The sequence below is a fragment of the Loxodonta africana genome, chromosome 5 (assembly GCF_030014295.1).
Source record: "Loxodonta africana isolate mLoxAfr1 chromosome 5, mLoxAfr1.hap2, whole genome shotgun sequence".
NCBI lineage: Eukaryota > Metazoa > Chordata > Mammalia > Proboscidea > Elephantidae > Loxodonta > Loxodonta africana.
In genome coordinates this window covers 133,930,772-133,948,234 of record NC_087346.1, presented here as the reverse complement: position 1 = coordinate 133,948,234, position 17,463 = coordinate 133,930,772, and positions in this window count along the sequence as shown.

The window sequence follows — 17,463 nt, the reverse complement described above, 5'->3', positions numbered from 1 at the left end:
CAGGCATAGAGGTTAGAATTAAAATCACATATTTTGGGGGGACACAATTCAACCCATAACACTTACTAAAGCTAAGCACCCCTGCAATAAACTCCCATTACCTGAGCCAATTGAGTCTTTGTTTTTAACTATCTAGAAGAACCTCCCACAGTACATGAAATTGTTTTCTCTGTGCCTCTGTTTTTTTCTTCAGAGATAGATTTTGTTATCTCTGTCTTACCCTAGAGCACATTGGTGAAATGCCTAAATGTTTATGGCCTTTCATACAGTTTGGAGGCTCCAGTCCAGACAACAAATATCCTGTTGAATTTCTGAGGTATGTTTGCCTTCATCCTGACCTTGGCACCTTATTGCTTAATACCATCTTGTTTGAAACTTCTGGCTCATTCCAATGTCTCTTAATGGCCATACATGAACTTCTTAACGCAATAGGTGATTCAAGACCTTTCTTCCAACTTTATAGATGAGGCAGTTGAGGCCTGGAGAGATTGAGGTCTGGCAAGCATACTTGGTTTAAGTACCAAAAATATAATTTTGAATTCCTAAGATCTTCCAGCTATTCTTCTCCCCTAGCCCCTATGTGATTAGAAGGAGATGAATGAACATGAGTAAAAAAGAAAGAAAGAAAGGAAAAAAACTGCCATCTTCAAAAGTAGGTAGTAACTGACAGAGCAACTTCACAAAATGACTGACTTTCTTCTGGGAGTACCTTCACCATCTACCCAAAATGATAGATTCCAAGCACTTATCTAAAGTATCAAGCTCTGTGGGCACAAGCAAGGATTTAATCTAATAATGTGATGGCTCTGAAGCCAGTTGCTATCTTGCTTTTCCAACCTCTGATTTTTACTTCATCAAGAAATTTTCCCCTGCCAACTGTTCCTCTGTGGGCTGTCAGTAACATGAGAGCCAAAAAAGCAGAGACCAGTTTGTGCCCAAATAATTGAAAGCTCAGAAAGGAGCCATCTGGCAGGAGAGAGATTTAATCCTCAGAACAATCATGAGAAAGCAACCCTAGGATCCTCACTTTACAGAATAGTAAACTGAGACTTGGAATAGTAAGTAAGATATTCATGACCACGCATTTAAAAAATTGTCTAACTCCTTATACAATAATTTATCCACAACTGCATAAGATTGCTTTTTTACTTTTCTGCTATTGGGAGAAAAAGTCCCTGGGTGGTGCAAATGGTTAAGCGCTCCACTACTAACCGAAAGGTTGGTGGTTCCAATTTACCCAGAAGTGCCTCAAAAGAAAGGTCTGGTAATCTACTTCCATAAAATTAGCCATTGAAACCCTATGAAGCACAGCTCTACTCTGACTCAATGGCAACTGGTTAGCTGGAGAAATCCGGCTGTTGCCTACATTTCAGTTTTCAACCAGTCAGTTAGACTCCATAAACTATGGTCTCTGGAAAAAAAAAAAAAAACAGAAGAATTCAGGGTTCGCATATGGCTTGTGATGTGCCGAGCTTGGTATGGTAATTTATACAATAAATATTTAACATCCCAAGCAGACAAGGGGGATGCACATTAGCCTTAAAATGAATGTAATATCACAAGCCCAGAAGCAATCAAAACTGCATACAAGAACTCTGAGTCAGGTGGTAAGGACATCATTGTTTTTCACCGGCTTTCTCCACTTGGAGGTAATAAAACCACTCTTTCCTGAAAGAAATCCATTCCATTGTTGACTTGGGCCTCCTAGGTGGCCAATCAAATCACTTCCTTCTACTGGACACAATGATTGGCTCAGGCATAAACACTGACCCAAGCAAGGTCAATCAGAATCATCTATGAAATTTGATATATGGACACATTTTGGGTTATTAGCCAGAAGGGTGTAAGCTCCAGCCTTCCAGCAGCTATATTTTCAGGGCACAAAAAGTCTGCTTAAGGACTTTAAAAAAAAAAAAATTAGAGAGAAGCAGAGCCAAGAGATGGAGAGAAAGATAGAGCTCTGGCAATATTGTTTGAGCCCTAGATCAAGCCATATCTGAAGTTACCCCAACCCTTGGACAGCCCAATAACAAAAGATGATAAATTATCCCCATTAAGTCAAATTTTGATTATAAGTAATCAGAAGCGTTCTACCAAATATTAACACTAAATTCAATATTTCTTTAAGAGCTGACAAGTCCTTCAAAAATTTCCATCAGGGAAGAGAATGACAATAAAAAATGCAAGTATTGTACATTCAAATATAGTGGAGTCTGGAGAAAATTCACTCCATTTCAGGCAAAGATTTTTGAAGGGTAGAATGATCAAAAGAGTTCTTCACATTAAGTAGAACTTAAATATTTTAAATTAACATTTATTGGGACTTTTGAGAGAATAAATATAAAACATATTTATTATAATAAATTTGGAAAATATAGAGAAACACAAGGAGACAGTAAAATATCCTGAGGTAACTACAATTATTATTTTGGTATACACATGCATTGATAGGTTATAGCAAGAGCTGGCAAACTTTTACTGAAAAGGGTCAGATAAAAAATATTTTAGGCTTTGAGAGCCAGATGGTCTATTTTGCAATCACTCAACCTTGCCATTATAGAGTGAAAGCAGCCATAGACAACACAAAAATGAATGAGTGTGGCTGTGTTCCAATAAAATTTTATCTACAAAAGCAGATGGAGGGCTGGATTTGGGCTGTATGCCATAGTTTATTGATCCCTAGAATACAGGATCAGTTGCTGGAACTCACCCAAACCAAACCCTCTGCCGTAGAGTCAATTCCGACTCATAGCAACACTACAGGACAAAGTAGTACTGCCTATAGGATTTCCAAGGCTATAAATCTTTACCGAAGCAGACTGCCACATCCTGGTGTGTTCAAACTGCCAACTTTTCAGGTAGCAGACAAGTGCTTTAACAACTGCACTGCCAGGGCTCCCTCAGCTGCTCACATAGACTATAAGTGCATGGAACTCAGGACTGTCAGGAGCAGGCAGTCAGGAACAATTCAAGCATAAACAGCTCAGGGCTGCTGTAGCAACTGCAATGTGTTAGAGACCCAGGTTCCTTCTATCTTGTTGCTCTGCTACCCCTAGGATGTCATCCTCATGCACATGGCCTGAGATGACTTACTACCATGCCCACAATCCAGCCAGCAGGAAAGGGTCATGGGAAAATGGAGAGAGAAGGCACATCCCTTACCTTTAGTGGTGGCCCCCAGGAGTTACACACATCACTTCCATTCACAACGCATTGGCCAGAACTTAGTCATATGACTACACTTAGCTGCAAGAGAGGCTAAAAAATGTAGACTATATTCTAGGCAGCATGTGGGCAGCTAAAAATTAGGGTTTTGGGTTTTTTTTTTTTACTATAGAAAAGGAGGAGAACTGATACAGGGGAGCACAATTAGCTGTTTTTGTTATAATGTTCCTCCTGATTTTCTTTAACGTGTGTGTGTGTGTGTGTGTGTGTGTGTGTAAGGACAGTCCTCTTAACCAGTTCTTTCACCTCCCACCGCCTACCCACAATGCCTGGTAAGAAACCCAGGAAGAAGAAGTGACTGGACCAGGTGTCTTCATTGTAAAATTAATACAGTAAGTTTTGTGCTATGACTCAGAGTCAGAAGGTGGATAAATGCCCTTTAAGGGTAAATAGTGAAAGTTATGTTATGAGGAGTGGCAGGACTCTGTTCTCTAAACTTGAGGTTTTTCAGCAGGGAACTAGTTTTCGCAGTGAATGAAGCGTGTGAGTGTTTAAACGCTTGGAACAAAATGAAATGTCATCCGGAGTGGGAAACGCCTCCAGCCCTTACTGCTCAGGACTCTAAGTTCAAGTCTTTTCTGCACTAGCAGGAGAAATGGCAGCAAAGGCCATGCCTTTGAGTACCGCAGGTTCCAGAAGCTGGACAACTTACAAGACACAAAAGAAGACCAGAGACTTGGAGAATTCTGAGAGAAGTACAGTATGTTCCATAGAGTGGGGTGTGGTGATCAGGCTAAGACTTAGATTGGAAGAGAAGAGTTAAAAGAATTGAGGAATCCAGAAAGAGAAAGAAGAGGTAGCATAAGAAAAAGGTGGAGAGCCTGCATGTGGCATTATCTGAAGGAGCTGGAGCTCCACAGGACACCCTGTGGCTCTGAGCAGTGGGCCTCCCATTTTGGTAATAAGGAGGTGAGCCAGCCTGGGAGTACAGTGGTTGATTTTCTAACCCCCTGACTCAGGAAAACTTGAATGTATCCCTGTAACCTCTGATTAACAGGCTGTTTAAATGTTCCTTGACGCAACTGCTTTGAGGTAGGAGTCCCTGGATGGCACAAACAGTTAAGCACTTGGCTACTAACTGAAAGGCTGTTGTTGGTGGGTGCCGTGGAATAGAATCCAACTTATAGTAATACCATTCGATGAGTAGAACTGCCCATAGGGTTTTCTAGGCTGTCATCTTTAAGGAAGCAGATCACCAGGCCTTTTCTCCCACAGCGCTGCTGGGGGTTCAAACCACCAACTTTTGTTTAGCAGCCAAGTCCTTAGCTGTTGCATTACTTGTTGGTATATAAATTTGAATAATAGTCATATTAACTGGTCTTCCTTGTAGACATGTGGATATTATCCTATCACTGACAGCGTGGTACTTCAGGATAGATCCTAAAGTGTTCTTTTGGACAATGAACGCATTCCTCTTCAATTTGCCATTTCCACCATAGTAGACCAAATGATTGTCCAATTCAAAATAGCCAATACCAGTCCATTTCAGCTCGCTAATGCCTAGAATATCGATGTTTATGAATTCCATTTCATTGTTGATGACTTCCAATTTTCCTAGATTCATACTTTACACATTCTACGTTTCAATTATTAAGGGATGTTTGCAGCTGTTTTTTCTCATTTTGAGTTGTGCCACATCAGCAAACGAAGGTCCCAAAACCTTGACTTCACTCACGTCATTAAGGTCGACTCTACTTTGAGGAGGTAGCTCTTCCCCAGTTGTATTTTGAGTGCTGTCCAACTTGAGGGGCTCATCTTCCAGCATTATATCAGACAACGTTCCTCTGCTATTTATAAGGTTTTCACTGGCCAGTTTTTTCAGAAGTAAATCTGTCTTAGTCTGGAAGCTTCTCTGAAACCTGTCCACCATGGGTGACCCTGCTGGTATTTGAAATACTGGTGGCATAGCTTCCGGCATCACCACAGCATGACAAACTGACAGACAAGCCTGAAGGAGCAGGTACCAGTATTTCCAGATGTGTTTTGATTCCTTGAATGGAAGAGATCATCTAAACAGAAATTTTTTTTAAAAATCTGTTAAGTCCCTGTTAAGTGCCAGGCACTGGAGTTTCTGGGTAGTACAAACGGTTAATGTGCTCAGCTGCTATTTGAAAGATTAGAGGTTGGAGTCCACCCAAAGGTGCCTTGGAATAAAGGTCTGGCGATCTACTTCCAAAAAATCAGCCGTTGAAAATGCTGTAGAGCCCAGCTCTACTCTGACACGTATGGGGTCACCGTGAGTCAGAAATGACTCAAAGGCAACTGGTTTTTGTTTGTTTGTTGGTTGGTTTTTGGGGAGAAGTTTAAGTGCCAGGCACTAGGCTCTTGGGATACAAAGATGAAAATTCATAGTCTTGGCCTTATAAGAGCTCTCGGCCTAGGAGGGAGACCAACACTGCAGTGGGCATATGTTGTTTTTTGGCCTCCAGCTCCTGACCCCCGACTTCCTTCTAGCATCTCACTCCCCCTTTCGGAGAATTCCCCATAGTTTGTTTGGGATGGTGGAACAAGTGCTGTCTCCCACTACCGAAGTCAAAAGAGCCAGAGCCTCCTTCTCCCTTTCTCATTCCAAGTGGGCATATGACTTAGCTTCAGCCAATCAGATACTCTCCTAGAACTTGCGATCTTGATAGTGTTGTAAGAGCCTTGGGTATGGCTGGAGATTACAGCCATTGCGATGTTTTGTTAGTGGCAGGCCATGCTGAGGCCCAGCCCTCTGGTTCCTGTCCATTTCCAACCCTGGTCTTACAGTCTTCCTTTTATTTTTACAATCCTTAGTACCATTCCAATAAATTTATTCCCCCTGCCCCCTTAAGATTACCAGTGAGGGGGAGAGGGCAGTGACGCTTCAGTGGTAGGATTCTCTCCATACATGCAGGAGACAGGGGTTCAATTCCCTGCCAAAGCACCTCTAGCATAGCCACCCCCCATCTGTCAGTGGAGTCGTGCTTGTTTTATCATGTTGTTGTGATGCTGAACAGGTTTCAGCAAAGCTTTCAGAATAAGATGGATTAGGGAGACAGGCCTGGTGTTCTACTTACGAAAAATCAGCCACTGAAAACCCTATGGAGTGCTTTTCTATTCTGACACACATGGGGCCACCATGATTCAGAGTTGACTCGATTGACAGTAACTGTTTTTTTGGTGTGTGTGTTCTGTACGAAACATGTAGTAGAGCCTGGAAATGTTTCACACAGACTTGAATTAGGACTTGAAGGTTGAGCTAGGAGTAAGATTTTCCCCAGTAGGCAGGTAGAGGAAGACATCCCAGGCAGAGAGAACCACATGTGTAAAGAGGTGTGAGAGACACTGAAGTGGCCCTACAGAGGCTGGCCTTTCCGCCACCCCATGTTCTGCCTGCCTCTTAATCAGGTGCCTGGGAGGCATTTTTGGCAGCTGCTCAGAGGGAAGCATGCCACCCACTGAATCATCTGGGGCACTCCCTGTTCCCACCTTTCATGAGCTGATGCCAGTGGGTTCTTGGAGCTAAGCCATGCCCCGCCCTGATCCTGTTTGACTTGTGTGCTCTGCCAAGATCCTTGCAAGGGGCGGTATGGCCTGGGGCCCCTGCTGCCCTTCAGGCAACAGCAGCAGCCAGGTCAATATAAAATCTGGTCCCTCTGCACGCAGGCAAGACTTCCACAGATGTCAGCTGGGCCTCGTGGGGGTGTGGGGGCAGGCTGGTGGATCTAGCCGCCAATTTGGCTCTGAAAGGCAGCTCTGGACAACAGAGGGGTGGTTCTGCTGCTTTTAACTTGGTGCTAAGGATGGAAGGATTCCAGGAGAGGTAAGTGCAGAGGCTCCATCTAGCTTCCAGCAGAGCTAAAGTTTGTGGACTTCTAAACCGTCACACAAATACAACAATAAATAAGGCCTCTAAAACAACAAAAAGATGTCACCATCAGCAAGTTTTCAAGATAATAATAACAACAAAAAAAAAACCCACTGCTGTTGAGTCAATTTCAACTCATAGCAATCCCATTTACAACAGAAAAAAAACACGGCCAGGCCCTGCACCATCCTCACAATTGTTATGCTTGAGCCCATTGCTGCAGCCACTGTGTCAATCCGTCTCCTTGAGGGTCTTCCTCTTTTTCACTGACTCTCTACTTCACCAAACATAATGTCCTCCTCCAGGGACTGATTGCTCCTGATAACATTTCCCAAAATATGTGACATAGTCTCGCCATCTTTGCATCTAAGGAGCATTCTGGTTGTACTTCTTCCAAGATGGATTCGTTCATTCTTTTGGCAGTCCATGGTATACTCAATATTCTTTGTCAACGCCACAATTCGAAGGCATCAATTCTTCTTTGGTCTTCCTTATTCATTGTTCAGCTCTCGCGCACATACAAGGTGATTGAAAACACCATGGCTTACATCAGGCACACTTTAGTCTTCAAGGTGACATATTTGCTTTTTTAAACTTTAAAGAGGTCTTTTGTAGCAGATTTACCCAATGTAATGCATCGTTTGATTTCTTGACTGTTGCTTCCATGGATGTTGATTGTGGATCCAAGTAAAATGAAATCATAGTAATAATAGCTAACATTTATTCAGGACCTATTATATGCCAAACAGCAGCTTACAGAAATTAACTCATGCAGTCCTCACATCACACCCTGGTGGCACAATGATTAAGCAGTCAGCTGCTAACCAAAAGGTTAGTGGTTCAAATACACCCAGCAACTCCATGGGAGAAAGACCTGGCAACCTATTTCTTTAAAGGTTACAGCTAAGAAAACTCTCTGGAGCAGTTCTAGTCTGTAATACATGGGGTCACTAGGAGTCGAAATCAACTTGACAGCACCTAACAAAAACAACAATCTTCACAAATACCCTGTAAGGTAGACACTGTTATTATTCCTAGGTCCCTAGGTCCCACCAACAGTTTTCACTCAACAACTACTCAAAAGATTGGTAGTTTGAACCTACCCAGCAGCACCGAGGAGAAAGATCTCGTGATCTGCTTCCATAAAGATTATAGCCTCCCACTCCTCGGAATATACCCTAGAGAAATAAGAGCCTTCACACAAACAGATATATGCACACCCACGTTTATTGCAGCTCTGTTTACAATAGCAAAAAGCTGGAAGCAACCAAGGTGTCCATCAACGGATGAATGGGTAAATAAATTGTGGTATATTCACACAATGGAATACTACATATCGATAAAGAACAGTGATGAATCTGTGAAACATTTCATAACATGGAGGAACCTGGAAGGCATTATGCTGAGCGAAATTAGTCAGAGGCAAAAGGACAAATATTGTATAAGACCACTATTATAAGATCTTGAGAAATAGTATAAACTGAGAAGAACACATACTTTGGTGGTTATGGGGGGGGGGAGGGTGGGAGAGGGTTTTTTACTGATTAATTAGTAGATAAGAACTGCTTTAGGTGAAGGGAAGGACAACACTCAATACATGGAAGGTCAGCTCAACTGGACTGGACCAAAAGCAAAGAAGTTTCCGGGATAAAATGAATGCTTCAAAGGTCAGCGGAGCAAGGGCGGGGGTTTGGGGACCATGGTTTAAGGGGACTTCTAAGTCAATTGGCAAAATAATTCTATTATGAAAACATTCTGCATCCCACTTTGAAATGTGGCGTCTGGGGTCTTAAATGCTAACAAGCGGCCATCTAAGATGCATCAATTGGTCTCAACCCACCTGGAGCAAAGGAGAATGAAGAACACCAAGGTCACACGACAACTAAGAGCCCAAGAGACAGAAAGGGCCACATGAACCAGAGACCTACATCATCCTGAGACCAGAAAAACTAGTTGGTGCCCGGCCACAATCAATGACTGCCCTGACAGGGAGCACAACAGAGAACCCCTGAGGGAGCAGGAGATCAGTGGGATGCAGACCCCAAATTCTCATAAAAAGACCAAACTTAATGGTCTGACTGAGACTAGAGGAATCCCGGCAGTCATGGTCCCCAAACCTTCTGTTGGCCCAGAACAGGGACCATCCCTGAAGACAACTCATCAGACATGAAAGGGACTGGACAGTGGGTAGGAGAGAGATGCTGATGAGGAGTGAGCTAATTATATCAAGTGGTCACTTGAGACTGTGTTGGCATCTCCTGTCTGGAGGGGGGATGGGAGGATAGAGAGAGTTGGAAGCTGGCAAAATTGTCACGAAAGGAGAGACTGGAAGGGCTGACTCATTAGGGGGAGAGCAAGTGGGAGTACGGAGTAAGGTGTATATAAACTTATATGTGACAGTCTGACTTGATTTGTAAACGTTCACTTGAAGCTCAATAAAAGTTAACAAAAAAAAAAATGTATACAAAAAATGAAAAAAAAAAGATTATAGCCAAGAAAATCCTGTGGAGCAGTTCGCTCTGCAACACATGGGGTCACCATGAGTCAGAATCAACTCAGCAGCAACGGGTTTAGTTTTATCATTATCCCTATTTGAGGAAATAAAGGCGCAAAAGAAGTTGAATAGCTCTGCCTGAAATCACATACCTCATAAGTAAATTTGATCCCAGTCAGTTCCCTCCATCTCAAGTGCTGTATTAGCCTGTATTCTGTCAATTGAACTGGTGTTTTATGAGATGATGTGTCTGCAAATGACCTACAAACTTATTAACACTAAGTTCTTTCACGTACGTTGTCTCAATTCATCCTCATACTAGTCCTATGAAGGAGTCAAGGCAAGTGTTGTCACCTCATTTTAGAGGTGAGGAAACAGAGGCTCAGAGAAGGTCAGTGAATTAGTAACAAGTGAGTGGTAGATTCAGGACTTCGACTAAATGTTCTGCTCCCCCAGTCAAGTGATTTTTCCATTCTGCCCTGTTGTGAGACATTTCAAAGGGGCAAAAGAATATTTGTATCCAAAAATTATATACTTAAATATATGTACCTGTCTCAGTTATCTAGTGCTGCTATAACAGAAGTACCTCAAATGGATGGCTTTAACAAAGAGTTTATTCTCCCGCAGTCTAATCAGCTAGAAGTCCAAATTCAGAGTGCCAACTCCAGGGGTAGGCTTTCTCTCTCTGTCGGCTCTGGGGGAAAGCCCTTGTCATCAGTCTTCCCCGGGCTATGGAGCTTCTCAGTGTAGGGACCCTAGGTCCTAAGGATGTGTTATACTCCCGTTGCTTCTTTTTTGGTGGTATGAGGTCCCACTGTCTCTCTGCTTGCTCCTCTCTTTTATATCTCAAAAGAGATTGGCTTAAAACACAATCTGACCTTGCAGATTGAGTCCTGCCTCATTGACATGACTGCCACTAGTCCCATCTCATCAACATCATAGAGAGAGGATTTACAGCACATAGGAAAATCACATCAGATGACAAAATGGGGGAAATCACACCATACTGGGACTCATTGCCCAGCCACGTTCACAGATATTTTGGGGGGACACAATTCAATCCGTAACAGTACTCTACAAGCACTTCAAAGAGACTACACCTTGATGTTGTACAAGCATTCAATGGACATTTTCTAAAGTATGGAGCACCTGGATGGTGCAAAAGGTTAACATGGTTGGCTGCTAACTGAAAGGTTAGAGGTTTAAGCCCACCCAGAGGCACCTCAAAAGAAAGACCTGGTGATTCTTTTCTGAAAATCAACCACTGAAAACCCTGTGGAACACAGTTCTACTCTGACGTACATGAAGTCACCATGAATAGAAGTCAACTTGACAGCAACGGGTTTTCTAAAGTAAAAATGTTAAGTAAAATGGAATTAGAATAGACATGGGAAGAGCTCTGAACTAGAAGTCAGGGCCCCTTGGTTCAAGTCTTTGCTCTATCATGAATGGCATGGTGACCTTGACTAAGTAACTTACCTTTGGGACCTCATGTTTCTCATTCGAAATACCAAGAGGTTGGGTTTTTATGAACTTACTCTTCTTCCCAACTCTTAAAGTATAGGTCTGATGATGGTATTATCAGACTGGGTTATCTAGCAATACCCCAATCAGTGTCATCTCCAATTGGAGCCTACCGAGAAAGCAACATCTATGTAGTGGCAGCCCAGCCCATCTACTCACGGGTGCCCCCTACCTGGCCTCAAGGTGATGACCTCAAGATGGCCTGTCTGGGATGAAGTGTTCCTACTTTGGCCATCGCCTGGGTTGTTTTTTGTTTGTTTTTAACATCGAGAAGCTATTTTTAAAGAATCAAAGCAAATGCACAGGTTGTACATATCTCTGCCTTTCTGAACAGGTAAAATCGTTGTTGTTAGTTGCTGTCAAGTCAATTCTGGCTCAAGGTGAGTCCCCGTGTAGCTCAATTGGCTAAGTGCTTGACTACTAGCCAAAAAGTTGGTGGTTTGAACCCACCCAGAAGCACCTTGGAAGACAGGCTTGGTGATCTGCTTCTGAGAGGTGACCGACTTGAAAACTCTATGGAGCAGTTCTGCTCTGTGCACACGGGGTGGCCATGAGCAGGTAAGTTATGTCTCACCAAAACATAGGTAACATAAGTATGCTTAATGCCCATCCTTCTTCCTAAGGAGTGGTTAAATTTTCAAACTATGAGTGATTGGAGACAAATCTCCGTCTTGGTCCATTTGTGTCATTTTCCATTCTTGTCCACCTGGTTTTGTCAACTTTTTCTCTTCATAGGGATATCTCTAGAAGCATGCTCGCTGAAGCTGCTTCTCTGGTTTCCTCTGTCTGGATTCAATCCCTATTTCTCAAGCTTAAGGCCTTCTGCTGAAAACACCTGCAGTAGCAATTCCTGCCGCTGTTCCTGTTCTTTTTTCCCAACATCACATCTATCTCTGTATTTTTACATTTATGGATCTCATTACACTCCCTGCAATAGACCAGTATTTCTTAAACTTAAGTGATATGTTATTTTTGTTGTTCGTTGCATTGAACTGATTCCTACTCATGACGACCCCATGTGTGTCAGTGTAGAACTGTGCTTCGTGGTGTTTTCAAAGGCTGATTTTTTTGAAGATTACCAGGCCTTTCTTCCAAGGCACCTCTGGGGGAATTCGAATCACCAACCTTTCAGTTAGTAGCTGAGTGTTTAATGATTTGCACCTCCCAGGAACTCCTTTGTACAAATATAAAGCTAAGTTTTAAAAAAAATTCCTTAGGTTTACAGCTCTCTTATAAGTTATCAACTAAAACAATCTTCAAATGAAGTACAAACAAAACCACAAAATCGTAACTAGCAATATTAATTTCATGTGGCAGACAATGCTATTTTAAATGACTGAAATTAAATTGCTGCACAGAAGGTGTCTGTTGTATGGACTGCCACGGCACGGGTTCCCTCGAGTCTGGGATGCTCATGCCATGGTGCGCTGTATAAAGACTCATTCTCCCATCCCTTTCTGCCATCCAAACTACTGTCAAGTCTTCATCTGTTCAGCATGCCAACTGACCTTCCCTAATCATAAACATCATTAACATATTAAAACTCCCTCTGCTCTTTCCTCATTAGTCCTCAATAATTTCCGCTTGGTGCCATTGTAATAAAGACACAAGCACAAGCAGTGGAATCTTGAGGCACTGGGTTACTAGGTTAGAAGGTGGTCACAGTGTTTTTCCAACTGGCTCACAACCCAATTAAAAAACAAAAAAAACCTGTTGCCGTCAAATTGATTCCAACTCATAGCCACCCAACGGGACAGAGTAGAACTGCTTCATAGGGTTTCCAAGGAGCAGTTGATGGATTTGAGCTGCCGTCTTTTTGGTTAGCAGCCAAGTTCTTAACCACTGTGCTACCAGGGCTCCCACAACTTAATAAAAACTTAATAAAAAAAAAAAAAACTTAATAGTGAATGATAAAATCAATTTTATGGATTGAAACAAGGACTTTTTAAAAATGATATAGAATAGAAGAGAAAATACCAAAGTGTACTGTATAGTGTCAGAATAAGTATTGTATACAGAAAATAGTTCCATACACACACATATACACACACACACAGGAGGGTCCAATCCCAGTGGATATTGGCACTACTTCTGGTGCAGAATCCTGGAAGCCTACTCACTGGTCTCCAAAGACATCAGGTCCTATTCCCTGGAACCTGTAAATGTTACCTTATAAGGAAAAAGGGTCTTTGCAGATGTGATTAAATTAAGGATCTTGAGATGGAGTGATTATCCTGGATTATCTGAGTGGGCCTTAACTGCAATCACAAGAATCCTTGAAAGAGAAAGGCAAAGGAGAGTTGACACAGACAGAAGAGGAGAAGGCAACGCAACTACACCTACTCCTCACTTATCGACTATCTCATTATTACCCTACATCTCACATTTATGAAAATAGTAAAAAAATCTACTATCCAACTATTTTGCACATTCTTGACGTACATCTGGCAGTAACCCTTTTATGACCAGTGAGACATATGGCACTCACCTACATTTTCCACCTCTGAGGTTCAGAGGGATATAGGTGTCCCACATAATATTCTGTGATCTGATGTGGTCATCCTCCGTTTTTTGCGTAATGCTGATTTTCACACAGTGACTTGGTCTTTGGAGCCCAAGTATTTTGATAAGTGAGGAGCGGGTGTACAGAGGCAAAGATTGGAGTGATGTGGCCAAGGAATGCCAACAGCCACGAGAAACTGGAAAAGTCAAGGAAGGATTCTCTCCTAGGGCTTCTGGAGGGAGTGTGGCCCTTCTGACACCTTGATTTTAGCTCACTGAAACTGATCTTTTATTTCTAGCCTCCAGAACTATGAGAGACCAAATTTCCATTGTTTTAAGCCATGCAGTTTGCAGTAATTGGTTACAGCAGCCACAGGAAGCTAATACACTTCTCCACTCCCCCTATGTTTCACTTGGATCCACAATCAACATCCATAGAAGCAGCAGTCAAGAAACCAAACAATGCATTGCATTGGGCAAATCTTCTGCTAAAAACCTCTTTAGAATGTTATTTTTAAAGATGTCACTTTGATGACTAAGGTGCACCTAGCCCAAGCCCTGGTCTTTTCAATCACCTTATACACACGCAAAAGCATCAATAAGGCAGACCGAAGAAGAACGGATGGCTTTGACTTATGGTGTTAGCGAAGAATACTGAATACACCACATACTGCCAGAAGAATGAACAAATCTGTGTTAGAAGAAGTACAGCCAGAATGCTCCTTAGAAGTAAGGATGGCAAGACTTTGTCTCACATACTTTGGACATATTAGCAGGAGGGACAATTCTCTGGAGAAGGACATCATGCTTGGTAAAGTAGAGGGTCAGCAAAAGAGAGGAAGACCCTCAAGTAGCTGGGCTGACACAGTAGCTGCAACGATGGGCTCAAACAAAGCAACGAAGTGAGGATGGCGCTGGACCAGGCAACGTTTCATTCGGTTGTACGTGGGGTAACTCTGAGTTGGAATCGACTCTACGACACCTAACAGCACCACTCCCTGTACCCCTGCTGGGTGTTGTGTTCTGGGGAGCCTGGGGGATTCCAGAGGAGGCACCAAGAAAGCAAGGGAGGCAGGAGTTGGTGGCCCTTCAGAGGCTCAGAGCTATTTACCAATTGGCTCGAAGTACTTTAGTATTTTTACAACTGGTACAGCTGCCCTGGTATAACCTGGCTGAATGTCAGCTCTATGTGTGCATGAATATGAGTGTCTGGAAATGAGGTCACTGTGTAAAATGAATTTCTTCTGTGGGTGGCTGCCAAAAAAAGTTTGAAGGCCAGTAATCCAGATGGCCCAGAACATGCTTAGATTAATTATTTGGTTTATAGGTTGCCATCAATATGGAAACCCAAAATTTAAACATTCTAAAAGAATCTATGGACCCCAGGATTCATCTGTGGAAACTCAAGGACCCCTGAAGCCCAGTTTGAGAAACTCAGTAAACACAGTTCCTCTCCAGCATCAGGCCAGTCTGAATCTTCTCCAAATCTCTTGTATCTGAAGCCTAGTTTGTGTGGGATCAACCATGGGCTATGCCCACCTGCTTTCCCTTCTTCACTGCTCTTGGCACCTGCCCCTCAACACAGCACTTTTGTGTGGGCCACCTGCCCAACACAGCAAGGCAGAGGCCCCGCCCCTGGCTGCACAGGCTAGGAGCCACCCTGACCATCTGCCCTCAGCCTGCCCTCCACCTCTCCCTGACTCAGAGCCACACAGCCTTTTTGTTCCAGTGAGCCCCTGAGATAAGAAGAAACTTATCTCAGCCTCAAGGTCTTAGAAGCAAAAATTTTGAGCAAAATACTGCGTTAAAACAAAACAAGACACTGTCTTTGGGGAATAATAAACATCTCTTTCTGGGATCTGTTTTCCACCCCTCCCTGCTTCTCAAAAATACCCTTTAATCCCCAGTTCTGATGTTAGGGTGGGGTCCTTACTTAAAAAGCAGAAGCTGCAGCATCCCAAAGACCCCTATCTCAACCAAAAAGCCCGTTTCTGCACATCCAAATTCCTTCTGCAATGCTCCGGCACAGGTGGGTTTTACCATCATTATTGGTAGCTCTATCTCCCTTTTACCATTATTATTGGTAGCTCTGGGGTCCCAATCCCAATGGCATCTGAACCCTCCCACCTCTTTCCCACCTGGGGCCCCCCAGAGATGCCTGCCCTGAGGTGACCTCTCTGATCAAACCATTTCCTTGCACTTGTACTGGCAAGTCTAGCAATGATGAATATTTCCAGAGCGTGTATAGCCCTTTGACATATTGTTTTCACTTCCATCTGATCATTGGATCCTCATCACAACCTTGGGAACTGGATGTATTTACACCACCCATTTTACAAATGAAAAAACGGGACCCTAGAGTTCAAGAGACTTATTACTCTACACTAGGTGGCTCAGTGGCAGAATTATCGCCTCCCATGCTGGAGATCCGGGTTCAATTTCCCACCAATATACTTCATGCACAGCCACCACCCATCTGTCAGTGGAGGCTTGCATGTTGCTATGATGCTGAACAGGTTTCAGTGGAGGTTCCAGACTAAGACAGGTAGGAAGAAAGGTCTGGCAATCTACTTCCAGGAATCAGCTGACGAAAATCTTATGGATCACAACAATCCGATCTGCAACCGATTGTTGGGGTGGAACAGTCAGCATTTTATTCCATTGTGCACGGAATCACCATGGCAACAGGTTTGTGGGCTTCTTTTTTTTTTTTTTGGTTACTTTGTGTTGAGCAACTTGCAGCACCTCATTTAATCCTCAACACGAGGTTTTGAAGGAGATATTGCACCCCATTTTACAGATGAGGGAGCTGAGGACTATTTGGGGCTTTCTCCAAGAGGAAGTAGTGGACATGGGATTTAAACCCAACAATCCTGCAAGACAGATAATGAAAATATTGGCAATTCCCATTTTCAGCTGAGGAAACCGAGGCTCAGGTGAATTCTGCAATTTCCCTAAAGTCATAAATGTTGCGAGCAGAAGAGGTTTCAATTCAGGTCACCTGACCTCAAGTCCGAGGCTCTTCCAGCTCACCTCCTCTGGGTTTTTCCTGATATGCTCCTCCCTCAGTCCTCTTTGGCAGAAACCTAAGAGGCCCTGCTCCTTACTTAAGAAAGAGGAGCTAAATTCAGATGTGAAGAGCGAGCCTCACCGTAGTTCATTGATAGCTCATGGCAGCATGTTCTTCACTGTTCACAGGGGAAAGCTGCATCAGCCTCTGGTGGAGGACCATAAAGCAATAGGACCTGAGGAGGCCAGCCCCAGGTGTGGTGGGCATGTCTCCTCCAGGGCCATACTCTGCAACTCAGTTTGAAGAGGAAGCTAAAACATGGACTCAGCTTCATAATCCAGGAAGCTGAAAGAATCTCATCTTTCCCAGGGGAGATAGCCAGCCTCCCTGGTCCTCCTCTCTCACCTCTACCCACTCTGTGTAACCGTACCTCCCCTCCCCCACACTGCCACCCATGCCACTTCTGGACCTGGGGAAGGAGAGGATCCAAGTCCGCCTCAGAATCTCTTCTTTGTTGAGGGCTCTCACACCCACACCTCCACACCTGCTGCCATGGTGAGGAAATTAGAGGAAAGTCCTCCTCTAAAGTGTCCCAGAAGGAGAAGGCTATGGGGGAAGTAACAGGCTCAGAGGCTGTAGACATTGGATGAAAACAGCCTTCTCCCCCAGGGCATACCTCAGTATTCAGGCAATGACCAGGCCTGTCAAAAAGTTAAATTACTTAGATGGGAAAGGAAATCAGTCATAACGGGCACGATGGATGTGATAGATAGACAGACAGACGGGTGGGTGGATGGATGGATGGGTGGATGGGTGGATGGATGGATGGATGGATGGATGGATGGATGGATGGATGGATGGATGGATGGATGGATG